Raw genomic sequence first — 18,436 nt, 5'->3', positions numbered from 1 at the left:
TGTTTTTCTATGTTGGGGTTTTGAGTTCAGCCTAGTATGGTTCTCAATCAGAAGCAGATGTCGTTCGTTGTCCCTGATTGAGAATCATACTTACGTAGCCTGGGTTTCACTTTTGAGTTGTGGGTGTTTGTTTCCGTGTGAGTGTTTGTTGCCACACGGTACTGTTTCGGTTTTGGTCATGTTCACGTTTATTGTTTTGTATTTCATAGTGTTCAGTTTATGTCTTAAAATAAACGTTATGGACACTTACCACCCTGCGCATTGGTCCTCCGATCCTTTTCGCTACTCCTCCTCAGAAGAGGAGGAAGAATGCCATTACCTGCACGAATAATTGTATTTTTTCTAACCTACATGAATATTTTCTTATTTCTTCAGGATTTTATCCTGGAACACTTTCATCAGGACTCTGCCCTGGTATCTCTTAACATAGCTAATGCATTGCATCTTATGATCATAACCCATGGTATATTATAGTATCTCTATAGTACCTCACAATCTTATTCTGGAATTGCTTTCATCAGGACTCTGTCCTGGTATCTATAACACGTGTGACCTGTTCCTAGAACAGGACTTTCTACAAGTTAACTTTCACCAATTGGAGGTTGTGTTTAAGAAAATCAATGTCACCCTTAATTTATCTTATCTGTCCGGAATACGTATGGTTAGGAGATGTTATTGCGAGTGTAGCAAAATGCTTGTGCTTCTATAGCCGACAGTGCAGCAATATCTAACATGTAATCTAACTCTAATTCCTAAACAGCTACCTAATACACACAAATCTAAGTAAAGGAATGGCATAAGAATATATACATACAGAATAAATGTATGGATGAGCAATCACAGAAGTGGCATAGGCAAGATGCAATAGATGGTATAAAATACAGTATATACATATGAGATGAGTGATGCAAGATATGTAAACTTTATTGAAGTGGCATTATTAAAGTGACAAGTGATTCATTTTTTGTGGCCAACGATTTCAAGTCTGTATGTTGGCAGCAGCCTCTGTGTTAGTGATGGCTGTTGAACAGTCTGATGGCCTTGAGATAGATGCTGTTTTTCAGTCTCTCGGTCCCAGCTTTGATGCATCTGTACTGACCTCGCCTTCTGGATGGTAGCGGGGTGAAGAGGCAGTGGCTCGGGTGGTTGTTCTCCTTGATGATCTTTTTGGCCTTCCTGGGACATTGTGTGCTTGATGTGTCCCGGAGGGCAGGTAGTTTGCCCCCGGTGATCCGTTGTGCAGACCGCACCACCCTCTGGAGAGCCTTACGGTTGTGGGCAGTGCCTCCTGAGGTTGTAGAGGTGCTATTGATCCTTCTTCATCACACTGTCTGTGTGGGTGGACCATTTCAGTTTGTCCGTGATGTGTACGCCAAGGAACTTAAAACTTTCCAACTTCTCCACTGCTGTCCCGTCAATGTGGATAGGGGTGCTCCCTCTGTTTCCTGATGTCCACGATCATCTCATTTGTTTTGTTGACATTGAGTGAGAGGTGGTTTTGCTGACACCACACTCCGAGTGTGGCATTCTTAGATAGGTATTCCTCTTGTCCAGGTGGAATAGAGCAGGGTGCAGTGGCGATTTTATAGTCTGTGGACCTATTGGGGCAAAAAGCAAATCAAAGTGTGTCTAGGGTGACAGGAGTAGCTTTGGGACAAGTCTCTGAATGTCCTTGAGTGGCCCAGCCAGATCCCAGACTTGAACCCGATCGAACATCTCAGGAGAGACCTGAAAATAGCTGTGTAGCGACGCTCCCAATCCAACCTGACATAGCTTGAGAGGATCTGCAGAGAAGAATGGGAGGAACTCCCCAATTACAGGTGTGCCAAGCTTGTAGCTTTATACCAAAGAAGACTCGAGGCTGTAATCGCTGCCAAAGGTGCTTCAACAAAGTACTGAGTAAAGGATCTGAATACTTATGTAAATGTAATATTTCAGTATTTTATTTTTAATACATTTGCAAGAATGTCTAAAAACCTGTTTTTTCTTTGTCATTATGGGTATTGTGTGTAGACTGATGATCATTTAAAAAATATATATATATATTTTAGAATAAGGCTGTAATGTAACAAACTGTGGAAAAAGTCAAGGGGTCTGAATACATTCCGAATGCACTGTATGTGTTGAACTTTCAGACAATTTATTACATGTAAGATTGTGTTCATTTTAGGAGACACTTATCTACCGCTTGTCTGGGCTGCATTAGGGAAGTATAGAGAGCCACAAAGCAAAACGGTGGAGAGTGAAATGACTGTTTATGTTTGCTTTCAGTCCGGGTCACTCCCTTTCTTTGTCTCTATCAATGTCTCTGTTCGTGCTGATCATACTCTCACTCAATGTACCTGTCTGTCTCTTCCTCTCTTTATTTCAGTGTTTGTGTGCTTCCCTCCCTCTCTTAATCTCTCTCTCTCCTTCCCCCTCCCCCACTCCCTCTTTAGTGCCCTAGCTCTGTATCGGCCCTGGCACCGGTGTCCTACTGTACCTCTCTCCTCTGCATAGGGGATTAGCGATTAGCAGTTAGTGCTCTCAGCCCCCTGTGAGCCCCATTCAGTTAGCTACAGTGCTACAGTGCTGACCGAGACCCTTCTCTAAAGACCAACAGTGTGGGGAGACAGAGATTGGACAATGATAGGATTAGTCAGGGAGTCAGTGGGGTACTGGCTGGCACCAGCTGGGGTGTTATAGCCTGGCACGGGGATGGGTGTGGGCTGGAAGATTGCCTTTTCTGCCTTGGTTGTAGAAACAAGGAGGGGCAACAAGAAGATAGGAGGGGCACCGCTGTGCTAAGTATCACGCAAGTAGGGAAGAAGGGTAGGGGAGTGTGTGTGTCTTAGAGCGTGTCTGTCTTTAGTCTATTTGTTACAGTGTGTGTTTGTCTCTGTTGATTATTTCTTACAGAATATACTGCAACTCCTCAATCTACAGTGCCAGTGTCTGTTCACTGCAGCATGGGAAGAAAATGGACATTTCAGGTTGATGCACTTTATATACAGTTGAAGTCGGAAGTTTACATACACTTAGGTTGGAGTCATTAAAACTCGTTTTTCAACCACTCCACAAATTTCTTGTTAAGAAACTATAGTTTTGGCAAGTCAGTTAGGACATCTACTTTGTGCATGACACAAGTAATTTTTCCAACATCTGTTTACAGACAGATTATTTCACATACTGTATATATCACAATTCCAGTGGGTCAGAAGTTTACATACACTAAGTTGACTGTGCCTTTAAACAGCTTGGAAAATTCCAGAAAATTATGTCATGGCTTTAGAAGCTTCTGATAGGCTAATTGACATAATTTGAGTCAATTGGAGGTGTACCTGTGGATGTATTACAAGGCCTATCTTCAAAATCAGTGACTCTGCTTGACATCATGGGAAAATCAAAAGAAATCAGCCAAGACCTCAGAAAAATAATTGTAGACCTCCACAAGTCTGGTTCATCCTTTCCAAACGCCTGAAGGTACCACGTTCATCTGTACAATCAATAGTACGCAAGTATAAACACCATGGGACCACATAGCCGTCATTCCGCTCAGGAAGGAGACGCGTTCTGTCTCCTAGAGATGAATGTACTTTGGTGCGAAAAAGTGCAAATCAATCCCAGAACACCCGCAAAGGACCTTGTGAAGATGCTGGAGGAAACAGGTACAAAAGCATCTATATCCACTGTAAAACGAGTCCTACATCGACATAACCTGAAAGGCAGCTCAACAAGGAAGAAGCCACTGTTCCAAAACCGCCATAAAAAAAGCCAGACTATGGTTTGCAACTGCACATGGGGACAAAGATCCTATTGTTTGCAGAAATGTCCTCTGGTCTGATGAAGCAAAAAATTGAAATGTTTGGCCAAAATTACCAGAGGAAAAAGGGGGAGGCTTGCAAGCCGAAGAACACCATCCTAACCGTGAAGCACGGGGGTGGCTGCATCATGTTGTGGGGGTGCTTTGCTGCAGGAGGGACTGGTGCACTTCACAAAATAGATGGCATCATGAGGAAGGAAAATTATGGGGATATATTGAAGCAACATCTCAAGATGTCAGTCTTGAGATGTTGGAGTGGCCATTGGTTAAGGTATTGGAGTGGCAAAATGGTTTAAGGACAACAAAGTTAAGGTATTGGAGTGGACATCGCAAAGCCCTGACCTCAATCCTATAGAACATTTGTGGGCAGAACTACGAGCAAGGAGGTCTAGAAACCAGACTCAGTTACTCCAGCTCTGTCAGCAGGAATGGGCCAGAATTCACCCAACTTATTGAGGGAAGCTTGTGGAAGGCTACCCAAAACGTTTGACCCAAGTTAAACAATTTAGGCAATGCTACCAAATACTAATTGATTGTATGTAAACTTCTGACCCACTGGGAATGTGATGAAAGAAATAAAAGTTGAAATAAACCATTTTCTCCACTATTATTCTGACATTTCACATTCTTAAAATAATGTGGTGACCCTAACTGACCTAAAACAGGGAATTTTTAGTAGGATTACATTTCAGGAATTGTGATAAACTGGGTTTAAATGTATTTGGCTAAGGTGTATGTAAACTTCTGACTTCAACTGTAGATGTGAGTGTAAAGATTTCACAGAAAGTGAAACTGTTAGTAATGATAGAGTTATTTTGATCGCCAATGACATTGTTGTGAATTGGAAACAGGCCGTTCATAATTTCAAAGCGTTATCATGTGCCTCAATTCATTCAGTGCATTACAGCAGTAGGCTTAGGCTATCTCGACACAACCCGTGCTCTGGACTCACAAAGCGCACCCCAAGTTGGCTATAGCATTGTCGAATCATACAAACTTTGTAACGGTAGTCAAACAAAAGTCAAATGACTGAAGTTGCTAAACTTGCTCGATAACTTCAAACGAATAACAGAATGTCTCCTAACATTGAGTTGACGATCATGCAGATATCAGATCAGCTCATGAATAACAGGGAGATGAAGAGAGAAACTTGTTTAAATATCAAGATATCTTAACTGAGACCAACTCTGTTTAAAAAAATATATATCTATATCTACTCTTATACCGTTTGTTGATCGTGCATTCTCTACCGAAGCTCTCATCTCGGCAGCAATACAATACTGCGCAGAGAAGCGGAGAAAATGTTATTGCGCTGTGGTAATGCTACCTATGGATTACAGAATAAAGTTAGGAATTCTCATACTAGACAGATTTTCAGTTTCCAGTTTATATAAGGCTATTTGTCCAGCCAGCATACAATTAAACAAATATACAGACAGAGATTCTGTAAAACAAAATGACATTGATTGATTATCAGACAAGTCGCCGGCTTTTGGTCATGAATTAATATTGTATATGAGCAAACTAGAATATAGATTATCTTTAGCACTCACCTCAATTTAGCTAACATTTCCCCAGCCTAATTGTTACCAAATATCCAACAAGAGATTCAGTGAAAACAGAAATCTGACATTTCTATCTAGACGACTCCCCTACTCTTGTTCCAAAGCCGCGCTAAGGCGCTGTCACAATCAAAACGGTGCTGAAATTATAATCTTGGTGACCACACGACTATTGATTTAAATTAGTATAACGTTTGGATATGACTTTGGGAGATTCAATATAAACAAGAATTTGATACATGCCTTCAATTCGTCGGACCTGGAACGAATGTTCTGATTATAACTCTAAATTGCATTCGGGACTCGTGTGCAGTCTGGCAGTGTCAAATATGGGTTTGCTTTGAATTTAAGGCGACTTTTTGTGAAGTAAATACACTAAAGGCTTCCATGCAATACCTTTTCCATGTAATACCTAATCTGCCTCTGCGCATGTTCTGTATTTTGTGGAATTGTATTAGTGCGACATTGGGAGAAAATTTTGTCATTTCCCGGATCTTGTCATTTTATTTTTTCGGAAATGTGAAGAGTGGTCCGGGGACAGTCCCGGGATCCCTGTTACCAGTGTTAATCTCTAGTACTGTATTGGCGCCTGGCCATAACAGTGTTTTATCTCCGTATCTTCCATATCAGTGAGCAGATGGGCTGATGGGGAACTTAAACACTTCTGTTTCACACTCTGCAGCACATAGCACATTCAACAGAAAAATACAGCCAAGAATCTATTCCCATGGCACAGTGGGTTGGAGTGGTGCTGGCAACACCAGAGCTGTGGGTTTGATTCCATACTGTGTGTAAGGTGTTTTGACTAAGTTGTTTTGAATAGCATTTCTGGTGAATGACAGGGTATTTTGTAGTATCACAAAGGGTGCATTGAGGAGATAGGCTTAGGCTGAATAATTAGTGTCCTATGCTGTCTTATCTGACTTCATATATTTAAATAGTCATCCTCATGAAAGGACATTTCAGTCGTTTGTGTGCTTTGGTACACCTGTTTCAACCCAACACCAGACTCAGACTTATATATCATCCTCATTGCTCTCATCTGAAACTCTCTCACATTATAACTCATGTTTATTGTCATACATCATTCTCAGACATCCTATGTTTTCAACCCTGTAGCTTTGTCTCTCTCTCTCCACGTATGCACACACACACTCACACAAATGTCCTCTCCCTGCCAACCCTCTTTTTTACCGTACCTTCTCTCAACCCCCTCCCCTCTTTCCTTAGACAGAAATAAGTCTCCGTCTAGCCCCTCCTGCCCCTACAGCTCTTGTCCCTGGTGCAGACCTATTCTGGAGCATACCGTATGTAAAGCTGCTCCTCATAGCTCCTACTGGGAGTTTATTCTCCACTGAGAGTGCACTTGATGAGTGCTGCACTGAGTGCTCTGGAGGGAAATGGATGGAGAGAGAGAGAGGGAAGGGGTGATGGAAGGGGTGAGAGAGAGACAGAGAGAGAGAGAGGGCGAGAAAGAGAGAGAGAGAGAGACACAGACAACAGAGACAGAGAGAGGGAGAAAGAGAGAGGTGTAGATGGATGGAGAAAGAGTGAGAGAGAGAGAGTGGATGTGTGTGTGAGAGAGAGAGGGAGAGAGAGGATATTTGTTCTTCCCTGTCTTACTGCTGTGTATCAAGCACAACATGGGGCTTAGAGAGCAAGTATGTTGCAGGTTGTAGAGGGGAATTAATTGAATTTACAATGAACATGCTGATGCAAGATGTGATGAGAACTATATGGATTATGTGTGTGTGTGCACGCGCACTTCTGTGGGTGGGTGTGTGGGTGGGTGCGTGCGTGCTTGCGTGTGTGTGTGTGTTCAAAATACTGTGCTTATGGGTATGTCGTATGTGCATGTGTGTGCATGTGTGTGCATACATGCTTTTGTTTATACGTAAACATGTATCTACTTTGAATGTGTATGGTCATGTGTGTGTAGACGCATTATGTCATTGTCGAGGATGAGCGTGCTTGGCTGTGTGCGTACGTCCACGTGAACCATTATGTATATGTTTTTGCCTGACATATTTTGCTCTCTGTCCATCTGCTTGCATACAGAGTGGAGAGCAGAATGCTCTTCTGCAGTTGACCTTGTGCCCAGTGGGCAAGAGAGAAGAGCAGTTGTACACAGTGGTACACAGAGAAGCCTTCCCAGACGTGGGATTCTTCCCAAATGGCACCCCTTTCCCTATATAGTGCACTACTTTTTAACAGAGTTCTATGGTCCTTGTTCAAAAGTTGTGCATTATAAAGGGAAAAGGGTGCATTTGGGAAGCAGACCTGGGTACAGTAGAACCACTCTCTGCCACCACAGCAGTAGCAGCCAAACAGCGAGCCAGAGAGAGAGAGAGCAGGGTCTAATCCTCTCAAAGCTGTGAAAAATGAAGTTTCAAGCTTTAATTCCTCCAATAATTCTAAACTCCCTTAATCCATTCAAAATGAATGACCCAGTTTGGGACCTTGTTTATCAAAATTGTTCCCACTGTACTGTTACTAGCTACCTGTCATGGACTCATGGCCATTTTGGGTTATTTTGGAGGGGAAAGGAAAGAAAGGGAGTTGAGAGAATATACAGTGCATTCAGAAAGTTTTCAGATCTCTTGACTTTTTCCACATTTTGTTACTTTACAGCTTTATTCTAAAATTGATTAAATAATGCATTTTTCTCATTAATCTACACACAATACCCCATAATGACAACGAAAAAAAAGTTTACATTATTTACATAACTATTCAGACACTGCTATGAGACTCGAAATTGAGCTCAGGTACATTCTATTTCCATTGATAATCATTGAGATGTTTCTACAACTTGATTGGAGTCTACCTATGATACATTAAATTGATTGGACATGATTGGGAAAGGCACGCACCTGTCTATATAAGGTCGCACAGTTGACAGTACATGTCAGAGCAGAAACCAAGCCATTAGGTTGATGGAATTGTCCATAGAGCTCCGGGACAGGATTGTGTCGAAGCACAGATCTGGGGAATGGTACCAAAAATGTCTGCAGCATTAAAGTTCCCCAAGAACACAGTGGCCTCCATCATTCTTAAATGGAAGAAGTTTGGAACCACCAAGACTCTTCATAGTGCTGGCCGGGCGACCAAACTGAGCAATCGGGGGAGAATGGCCTTGGTCAGGGAGGTGACCAACAATCCCATGGTCAGTGAAAATGGGAGAATCTTCCAGAAGGACAACCATCTCTGCAGCACTCCACCAATCTGGCCTTTATGGTAGAGTGGCTAGACAGAAGCCACTCCTCAGTAAAAGGGGCTGTCATAAAGGCACCTAAAGGACTCTGACCATGAGAAACAAGATTCTCTGTCTGGTCTTGTGAAACCAACATTGAACTCTTTGACCTGAATGCCAAGCGTCATGTCTGGAGTAAACCTGGCACCATCCCTACGGTGAAGCATGGCAGCATCATGCTGTGGGGATGTTTTTCAGCCGCAGGGACTGGGAGACTAGTCAGGATCAAGGGAAAGATGAAAGGAGCAAAGTACAGAGATATCCTTGATGAAAACCTGCTCCAGAGTGCTCAGGACCTAAGACTGGGGTGAAGGTTCACCTTCCAACTTGGCACACAGCCAAGACAACGCAGGAGTGGCTTCGGGAAAAGTACCTGAATGTCGTTGAACCCGATCTAACATCTCTGATGAGACCTGAATATAGCTGTGCAGCCTGACAGAGCTTGAGAGGATCTGCAGTGAAGAATGGGACAAACTCCCCAAATACAGGTGGCCAAGCTTGCATCATTATTTTTTTTATTTAACTTGGAATGCAAAGTCAGTTAAGAACAAATTCTTATTTACAATGATGGCCTACCCCGGCCAAACCCAGACAACACTGGGACAACCTATGGTACTCCTAATCACAGCCAGATGTGACACAGCCTGGATTCGAACTGAGATGCAGACCTCAGCGCCACTCGGGAGCCATCATACCCAAGAAGACTGGCTGTAATCACTGCCAAAGGTGCTTCAACAAAGTACTGAGTCTGAATACTTATGTGACACAGCCTGGATTCGAACCAGAGACGCTCCTTGCACTGAGATGCAGTGTCTTAGACCTCTGCGCCACTCGGGAGCCATCCTACCCAAGAAGACTAGAGGCTGTAACCACTGCCAAAGGTGCTTCAACAAAGTACTGAGTCTGAATACTTATGTGACACAGCCTGGATTCGAACCAGAGACGCTCCTTGCACTGAGATGCAGTGTCTTAGACCTCTGCGCCACTCGGGAGCCATCATACCCAAGAAGACTCGAGGCTGTAATCACTGCCAAAGGTGCTTCAACAAAGTACTGAGTCTGAATACTTATGTAAATATGATATTTCCTTTTTTATTTTGAATGCATTTGCAAAAATGTCTAAACGTGTTTTTGCTTTGTGTAGATTAATGAGGGAAAAAACAGTTAAAGACATTTTTGAATAATGCTGTAACATAACAAAATGTGGAAAAAGTTAAGGGGGTTGACTACTTTCCAAATGTGCTGTATACTTTCAGGAAAAATATCTGGTTTTGTAGCAGTAGCATCATTTCTTGTGTATTTACGGACATTATTTGACAGAATATTGTATATTGGGTAATGACTCATGCATGTTGGGTGATTACTAGTGCTGAGTGATTAACTGACATTTCTGGTAGATTTAAACATCTAATTGACCAACGTTAATGATCAATTATTTGAATTCCATTTCGTTCTGTTTTTTTTCTTTGAGCTCAATGCTGTTTCCCTGGAGATAAATTGAATCAAGCCCGAAATGTTTGATGTATTAGGGAGGCAAATGTTCTACATAGTTTAGTGCAGAAAACATGGTAATTAACTACAATGACTATAATCCATTGCATTACTACTTGTCCGGTCTGTGTGGAGCAGACACGGGGAGGGAGAGAAGAATGTGCAATCGAGAGGGATAGAGAGAAGTTGCTTGGAGAGGTATCTCTACCTGAAAATACATGATCTAACTGACAAAAATAGTGCTTTGAATTTACTTAATCCAAAGGTGTACATCGGTTCAACATAAATGAAACGTGTTAGACAAATTATGTTAGACACATTATTTTATTTTTCAGTTTACTTTTATTTTTGTCAAGCAAATATAATTTATTCAAGTAAATATATTGTAATGGAATAGAATCAATTTTATTTGAAGTAAATGTGTAGCTTCAAATGGATTTGATCATGTTCCCTAAACCTGATCACTACTTAATAATTAACATTATTTTATTGATGATATTGCTCATAATTATGTAGACGGTTCTACATAATTATTAAGGAAAGCACAAGATGAAATGCTGCCATTTTCTACCTTAGTGTTTGAATTTACACAAATGAATAGGGAAATATAAAGTACACGCTAAAGATGTGTAACCAAGGAGCAAGAGACCATGTGTATCAGTGACAAAGAAGGCAAAAGGCATGTTTCAAAAATGATACTGTATTTTTAGTAACGGTTCAGCTTTTTGGAACGATAAATGTCCATTCACTAACATTCAGTGTTCAATGAATGGCACAGGTCTAAATCACAGTGCTGTAGGCTATATATCTGTATAAAAACAATAAGAAGTGTTATGCTCACAATGATTGGGCACTCTCTAATGCATTTTGTTACAAAATGAGGTAGTTCTTTTTCATAAGGAGTATCATAGACAAAGAATGAGGTAGGTATGTGTACATATTTTTGCATGTTAATTCTATTGACTAAAAGTCACTACAAAGTGAAACTGAACTTTTTCCATAAGCAGCAAAGAAATTAAGGGCATCTACTCAAAACACCATACAAAATATCTAACAAAATCACAATAGCTCCATCGTTGGACATGCTCATTCTGTTTTGAGTTTTTTTTTTTACCCCCAATTTTGTGTAATAGGCAACTCCGCCTATTACAAGGATAAAATTAAAAGTGGTTATAACCAAGATTTCCATTCAGATTACATTTGAGACATAGCCAATTTGATCACTGTATGCAGCATTCATGCAAATAAAAAAATACACATCTGAATAATAAAATTCAGAAGAAAAGAATAGTGCATCTATCCGCAGCTAATGAAATAAGACGGAAGACAGAGGAGATGACACAGTAATAGAATAGCTAGTGATAGAATATGATGGTGGCACGGAACAGGAGAGGAAGCGAAAGAAGAAGGAAGAAGTAAACACTTCAATCTGTTAACATACCACACATTTCTGAACAAGGTTCTGTTCATACACACACACTCCCTTTATGATGCACTCTCTTCCCGACATCTATGTTGCTATTCTAAGAAAAGAGAAGGATTTTCGAAAAAACTTTTGGTGTAGAACTACATATGAATGTGTCTTTTGAAGCATAAGGAATTCTTACATCAGCCATAGGTGCCATGATTGATATGAGTCTTCTGCCCAGCTGTCCTCCTCTTCTTTGGAACAACTTCAGCAGGTCATCTGAGTGTATTTCAAGTTGAGAAAGAAATTTGGACTGGGGTGGGGTTGTGGTGATTCTCTTGAACTCAGCATTGACCTGAACATAGTAATTAAACAAATTAGATAAAAACTGCAGAAAGGAAAATAGACTGGAGATGATCACACAAGCAGCAAACTATAGGGTTCTCTATAGGGAGAGAAATAACTAGGCAGTCAGAACAAATTGTGTTAACTCTGAATAAGGCTCACTTATGTGGCAAGCTGTTATTATCAATTATTAAGGCTAAAAACAACCTGATGATTGATTATAAACATAATTTGTTTCTACAAACTTTACGGATACTATTTGGATTTTTCGTCTGTCTGTTGTGACTGCGTTTGAGCCTGTGGATTACTGAACAAAACATGCAAGGTTTTTGGATATAAACAGGGACTTTTATTGAGTAAATGGGAGTCTTGTGAGTGCAACCATCTGAAGATCATCAAAGGTAAGTGATTAATTTTATCGCTATTTCTGACTTGTGTAACTCCTCTACTTGGCTGATAACTGTTTGTAATGATTTGTCTGCTAGGCGCTGTAAATCCTTTTTGAAATCTGACACCGTAGTTGGATTAACAAGAAGTTAATATTTAAACCGATGTTTCACACTTGTATGTTTTTATGAATTTTTATAATGAGTATTTCTGTTTTTGAATTTGGCGCTCTGCAATTTCACTGGATGTTGGTCAGGTGGGACGCTCGCGTCCCACGTACCCTAGTGAGGTTAAGGAGCAATATAGAAAATAACAATTCTTTAACTACAGTAAACCAAGTTGTTTTTCTGATATATGTTGTTCCACATTGGTAGTCTGTAACTATTATGTATGAATTTAACTGCAGAATTTGACATTTATACACGTTCCTCCAAATGTAAAATTTCGAAGTTGGTCCAAATGTCAAATCTGAAGTGTTTTTGACACCCTGGGTTGAGTCCTCCTGCTCAAATATTGTTTTGTTTCTTGTCAAATTTACAAGTTGCTCCAAACGTCAAATTTAGAAGGTTCATGTTTTCGATAGGGTTAAAACATAACAATTAGGCACTTATTCCAAATTTTTAAGGTAAGGGTTAAGGTTTGGGATAGGGTTAAAATAAAATAAATAATAACGAGTGTCCTCCACTGTCCACAACCTTCTGATTCAGAGTCATGGGATCCAGAGTCATGGGATTATGCTCATCCACCACCCCCATCCACAGCACGCTAGCAAGACCCAAGCCTACTTGATGTTAATAACTACATTAGATTTGATTTACTATTTCCCTTAGTGGCCGGTTATATAGGCATTTCCCGAAGTCCTCAGGACATGGATAGACGTCCAATTCCGAAGTCATTTTTGAGCCTGACATGCAGTATGTGTTCCAGACCATGTTTGAAGTTAGATTTGGACCTATCATGATTTTCATTGGGTCTATGGAAAATGTCCATTGATAGTGCATTTTAGTCCAGGAACAGGGTTAAAGTCTGAGTACGGGAAAGGGATAATGTCCCTGCATTATCTCAGTTGAAAAACATTGTGAAAATACAGTAGAATGTTGCTGTAAAAGAAGGTGTCACTGTCTACTAAGCCATGAAAAAGTATTTGTTCTAACAATATTTAATAATTTCATCAGTATTCCAGAGCACGCCTCTTTGTGGAGTGATAGGTGTCAGCTCATGATTGGGTCGTGCTAAAGCATGAGAATTACCCATTAAATCATCTAGCACTGTCAATATTAGGATCCTGGGGTCCCTCAAAGTATTTCTTTGTCATTTAATGGTTTAGGATAGATCAGTCATCCAATCCGTTGCACTATAGTGTGTAGGCAAGCCTATAGCTCACACACATTTTCAACAACCTTATATATAAATATAATGGTGAACTCTTCAAAGGCCACACATAATTTAGAGCTGTATGGTATTTGTCACTGTTTCAGATTAAATGAAACAACGAAGCTTAAACATGTCATCACCAATTTAGACATTTGCACTTGCCCTTAATCTTTTTGTTTTTAAACCTCTATTTTATAATTGTTTTCTACCTTTGAAATGATTTGATGAAATGATGAAATGATAATTTACCAATGGCATAGAAACCAATTGAACATGTCGCTGTAATATACAGTATACAAAGTATAGGTAATATATGCATGTGTCCTTTTATGAAAATGGAAGCTTGAGATGGTTGATGGTTCTTTTTCATAGAAATTCCACTTTCCTCACCCTCCCCTGCGGGATATTTGCAAGTTTTGTGTTCTGCTGTTGCTTCTCATCAAATCCCTTAATAGTATCATTATTTACATCGCAGTCATTATCGCCATGTCTCATATTCTTTGTCATTTTGTCATCCCTGTCATTTCTTCTGTCGCCCTTGGCTTGCTTTTGGGAATTCAGGCAGGGACTTTTTGTTAGGCTGCTGGTGACAAATGGCTTTGTAAAAAGTGCTATAAACAATGAAGAAAAAATAAAAGAAATGGAAAAATTGAATCTATGCTTCAGTGGTATCATCTTTCACCTTTTTCAATATCAATGTCCATTATGTTTATGGATTGTTTGACTGCTGCCTCTATTCCTTGGTACGTGGGACCTGTGTATCAGATTCGTAGATTCAATGCTTAGGGGCATCCGCCCGTTGATAATGTCATTTTGATTGATTGTTTTAATCGTTTAATTCAGTGCAAGTCTTCTAATAATGGATGGTTTCTCAGTACAGACAGATTATGGTTCAGATGGTGTATAGCCCTTTACTCTGTGTAGTTCATGATTGCGTCGTCCCTATCAATGACCTCGACCTGGAAGTAGCCTACACCAAACGGCAAGATTCCGTCAAGCAGGTCTTGACAGTGTTAGTATTTGAACTTTTAAATTCAAATCATTTCAAAGTTGAATTCTTTGAACTTCTTGAGTGCAGCAGTGCCACACTGGAGTTGATGTGGTGCACCATACTGAGACATAGGCACGGAAAAGAACGGCTCACCCAGCACAGTTCTTAATGTTATAATATCAATATCCCTTTATCCTGAAAACTTGTAACATTTACATTTCAGGAGTCTACTTGCTATTTCTGCAGTAGCCAATCATATTCTGCTATATCAATTGAATAGAAAAACATACTGCAATGGTTTGTTTGAATTGAGGTCTTGCACATTGCTTATGCACACTGGCTAATTGCCAGTTCAAGTATTAAAAGTAGCATGGTGTCTTTTGACACTACAGATCAACCAGTTATAACAGGGTACCATATGGTTTACTCCATTCTGAAGCTGCATTGTCCTGGTGACCACACACCAGCAACAGTCCTCATCATCTGTGGATGCACCCTTTTGTGTGTGTTTGAGTGTGTGTATGTGTGCGTGTGCTTGTGCGTGTGTGTGCCTTTCCCCTCTCTCTGTGTTTGTAACCAAGGTCGCTCTTGAACCGCTGTGTTTTTTTCAGAGGTGTGTGGGCTTCATTCATCATCCCTGTGATGGGTGGTGCTGTAGTGCCCTAAATCTCCCGCTCTGCCTCTCTTTCTCTCTTCATCGGTCTCTCGCTCGCTCTTTCTCTTTCTCTTCATCGGTCTCTCTCTCTCTCTCTCTCTCTCTCTCTGTCTGTCTGTCTGTCTGTCTGTCTGTCTGTCTGTCTGTCTGTCTGTCTGTCTGTCTGTCTGTCTCGTTTGAGAGAGGGCTCTTGGTCAATGTGGGGAGCTCTATTATTGAGAACAAAATCTAACTGTACTATACATGTATTTTCTGGCATGTCATTTATCTCTCTCTCTCTCTCTCTTTGTCCTCCCCTTTGTAAAGATTGATTGTATGTCTCTGTGTGTGTGTGTGTGTGTGTGTGTGTGTGTGTGTGTGTGTGTGTGTGTGTGTGTGTGTGTGTGTGCGTGTGCGCTTCTTAATGTGTATATTAGTGTGTGTGCATACACACATGCGTGCCATTGTGTGTGGCAGGGGTGTTATTACTATAACCCAGTGCTGCGTAGTATCTTCAACTCTCCTCCTTACTAATGGTTCCAAGTGGGGGGGGCTGGTCTGCCTCTGTTTCCGATCGATACCGGGAGATGTGAAGAACACAAACATGGCTAATTGTTACAGTCATTGTCTTCTTGTATCTCCTGACACTTGGGATAGTAGACAGGAACAGGGGAGATGTTGTGTAATGTTGCTACCAAGACACAGATCTACCGTAGTCTGGGATGTGGGGACTTGGGAGGAAAAAGGGAATGAGGGAAAGAGGGTAAAAGCACTGCCTGTCGTTCCAAGTCACTTCATAATTGTACTGACAATGTAGGGTGGGTGGGGAGAGAGGTATGTGTGCATGTGTGCGTACGTGCGTGCGTGTGTGTGTGTGCGTGCGTCTGTGCGGGAATATTTGTGTGAAGTGTACGTAAGCGTTTGACACAATACAGAGAGGCAAAGGATGCAGTTTGAAATGCAGTTTCGGAAGAAAACGATTGAAAGTTTTATAGAACAGAGAAAGTAGAAGACATCTGTGTCAGCCCTCTATGAGTTGCGTATGCTAATCCAATCAGTAGCAGTCAATCATATCAATTCAACCTGGATAGGAAAATGAACAACATAATTGAACTGTCAACCTCAAGTCTGTTGAACCCTTATTTGAACACAACACACACCTTTGTATAATTTGTATGATATATTTTGAAATAAAGTTAAATGTCTAAATTGCTATTGAGGGATACAAAGTTTTTGCATATTTGCTCTGGTTTGAGTTGCAGTTGGTATCTTTGTGTTGTTACTGCTTTGCAGACAAAGATAATTGAGGCTCACCTTACCTTCTGGAGAGATCTAAGGTATAGAGTAGTCCCATGAATACAGAATATACACATTTCTCGCATGACTGGGTTCTGTCTTCACAGAGACAGGAAAAGAGAGAGCGTCTTAAGCATTCAGGAGGGGTGGGTGGGTGTGTGGGTATGTATGTTCTGCCAAGACCTGAGGGCACAGACACAGGTTCAAACTAAAATTGAGGAACGGGGAGAAATTTTCAAACTCTCACTGCAAGGAAACTTTCTCCTTTCTTGTTTTTCTCTACCTTTCTATCCTTTCTACTGGTGTGTAAGGACTTTGTGACAAATGCATGTACATGGTAAGAATGATTGCTGAAGCAGAGAGAACTTAACCTCGAGAAAGTGCTATCCAGACAAACCCAGAAAATATCAGGCCAAATAGGCACCGAAACAGTCAGAAAAGGGTCACAAACCAAAGCACTAACCAGACCATATATGCCCAAGAGTAGACGAAAAAGCACTAACCAGACCAAACAGATTCTACAAGTGTCAGGAACTCTATTGGAGGGATGTGACACCATTCTTCCACAAGAAATTCCATAATTTGGTGTTTTGTTGTTGGTGGTGGAAAACGCTGTCTCAAGCGTCGCTCCAGGATCTCCAATAAGTGTTCAATTGGTTTGAGGTCTGGTGACTGAGTCAGCCATGGCATATGGCTTACATCGTTTTCATGCTCATCAAACCATTCAGTGACCACTCATACCCTGTGGAATGTGACATTGTCATCCTATAAGAGCTTAGCATGGTAGCTAAATGAATGGCCAAAATATTGAACTGTCCTGCATTTTTAAACATGACCCTAAGGATGATAGGATGTTAATTGCTTAATTAACCCAGGAACCACACCTGTGTGGAAGCAGATACTTTGTATCCTTCATTTACTTGTGTTTTCAATATTTTGGCAGTTACCTGTATGTAAGAGAGTAGACAAAACAAACAGCGAACAGACCAAAACAAGGACAAAACTTAATGTAATGAACACTAAAACAGACTAACCAGGTCAACCCAGGACAAACCAGGTCAAACAGGCACTAAACCAGATGAAGGCTAGACTATAAACCAGGATAATCCAGTCCAAAAGTTATTTCCAAACACCACAAGGGAACAACTCTAACAATCCAGGGTGGGGGAAAAATTAAGGATGTGGTACTGGGAGATGATACTTCTCTCCCTGCTTCTTCTTTCTCTTCCTCACGGGCCCTACCTTTTTAAAAATAGCACTCAGTAATAGAGGGCCGGGATGGAAGAGGGAAAGGGGACCAGGGATCCTCAGAGGAGGGATACGCAATTTGAGTTTGGGCAGATTGCTTTTTCCCCCGCCCGGTACTGATGAGTCGTGGCTATGCACCGGTGGGGGGCTAAGCCCTCCAGCCGCCGGCGCACTGCAGAAAAGATATCATCATGATGAAATAAAGGAGAGACTCCAGAAAGATCAGCAGGGATTTCAGGTGACAGAGAGAGACGGGGAGGGATGGAGGAAGGGAAAGAGGGAAGGAAGGAGGGAGGGAAAGTAGGCATCAGAGAGACAGTATGGGCTGATTGTTGGATACGGTGGATGTAGAGGCACTTGAGACGCCTGGCTCCGGTTGCTAGGGGTCATGGTAACATTGTGGGATTGAGGACTTGTGAGATTTTCGCCTAATGGGTTTCACATTTTTTTGGGCAGAAGTAGTGTGGATCTTATTGAACCACTTTGTTTATATGGGTGTCTATATGGGGCCTTATGTGATAGTTGTGGTACCAAAGGCTTAGTGGATTGGACCATGGAACCTGCATGGGCCACTAATACGTTTATTAAATAACCATGTTGTTATGTCACATGTTGTTGTGAGTGGCCAGTTGACCAAATTTGGACC

At 41.1% G+C, this 18,436-nt stretch overlaps 1 protein-coding gene across 1 annotated transcript in view; it reads left to right on the top strand.

The window, feature by feature from the left end:
* Positions 1-18,436, top strand: part of LOC110501288 (tomoregulin-2) — a 144,187-nt gene that overhangs the window by 104,222 nt on the left and 21,529 nt on the right. The window lies entirely within an intron of this gene.

This window comes from Oncorhynchus mykiss, chromosome 22, assembly GCF_013265735.2.
Source record: "Oncorhynchus mykiss isolate Arlee chromosome 22, USDA_OmykA_1.1, whole genome shotgun sequence".
Classification (NCBI taxonomy): domain Eukaryota; kingdom Metazoa; phylum Chordata; class Actinopteri; order Salmoniformes; family Salmonidae; genus Oncorhynchus; species Oncorhynchus mykiss.
The sequence above is the reverse complement of the archived record's forward strand: the minus strand, read 5'-3'. Positions and strand labels throughout refer to the sequence as shown.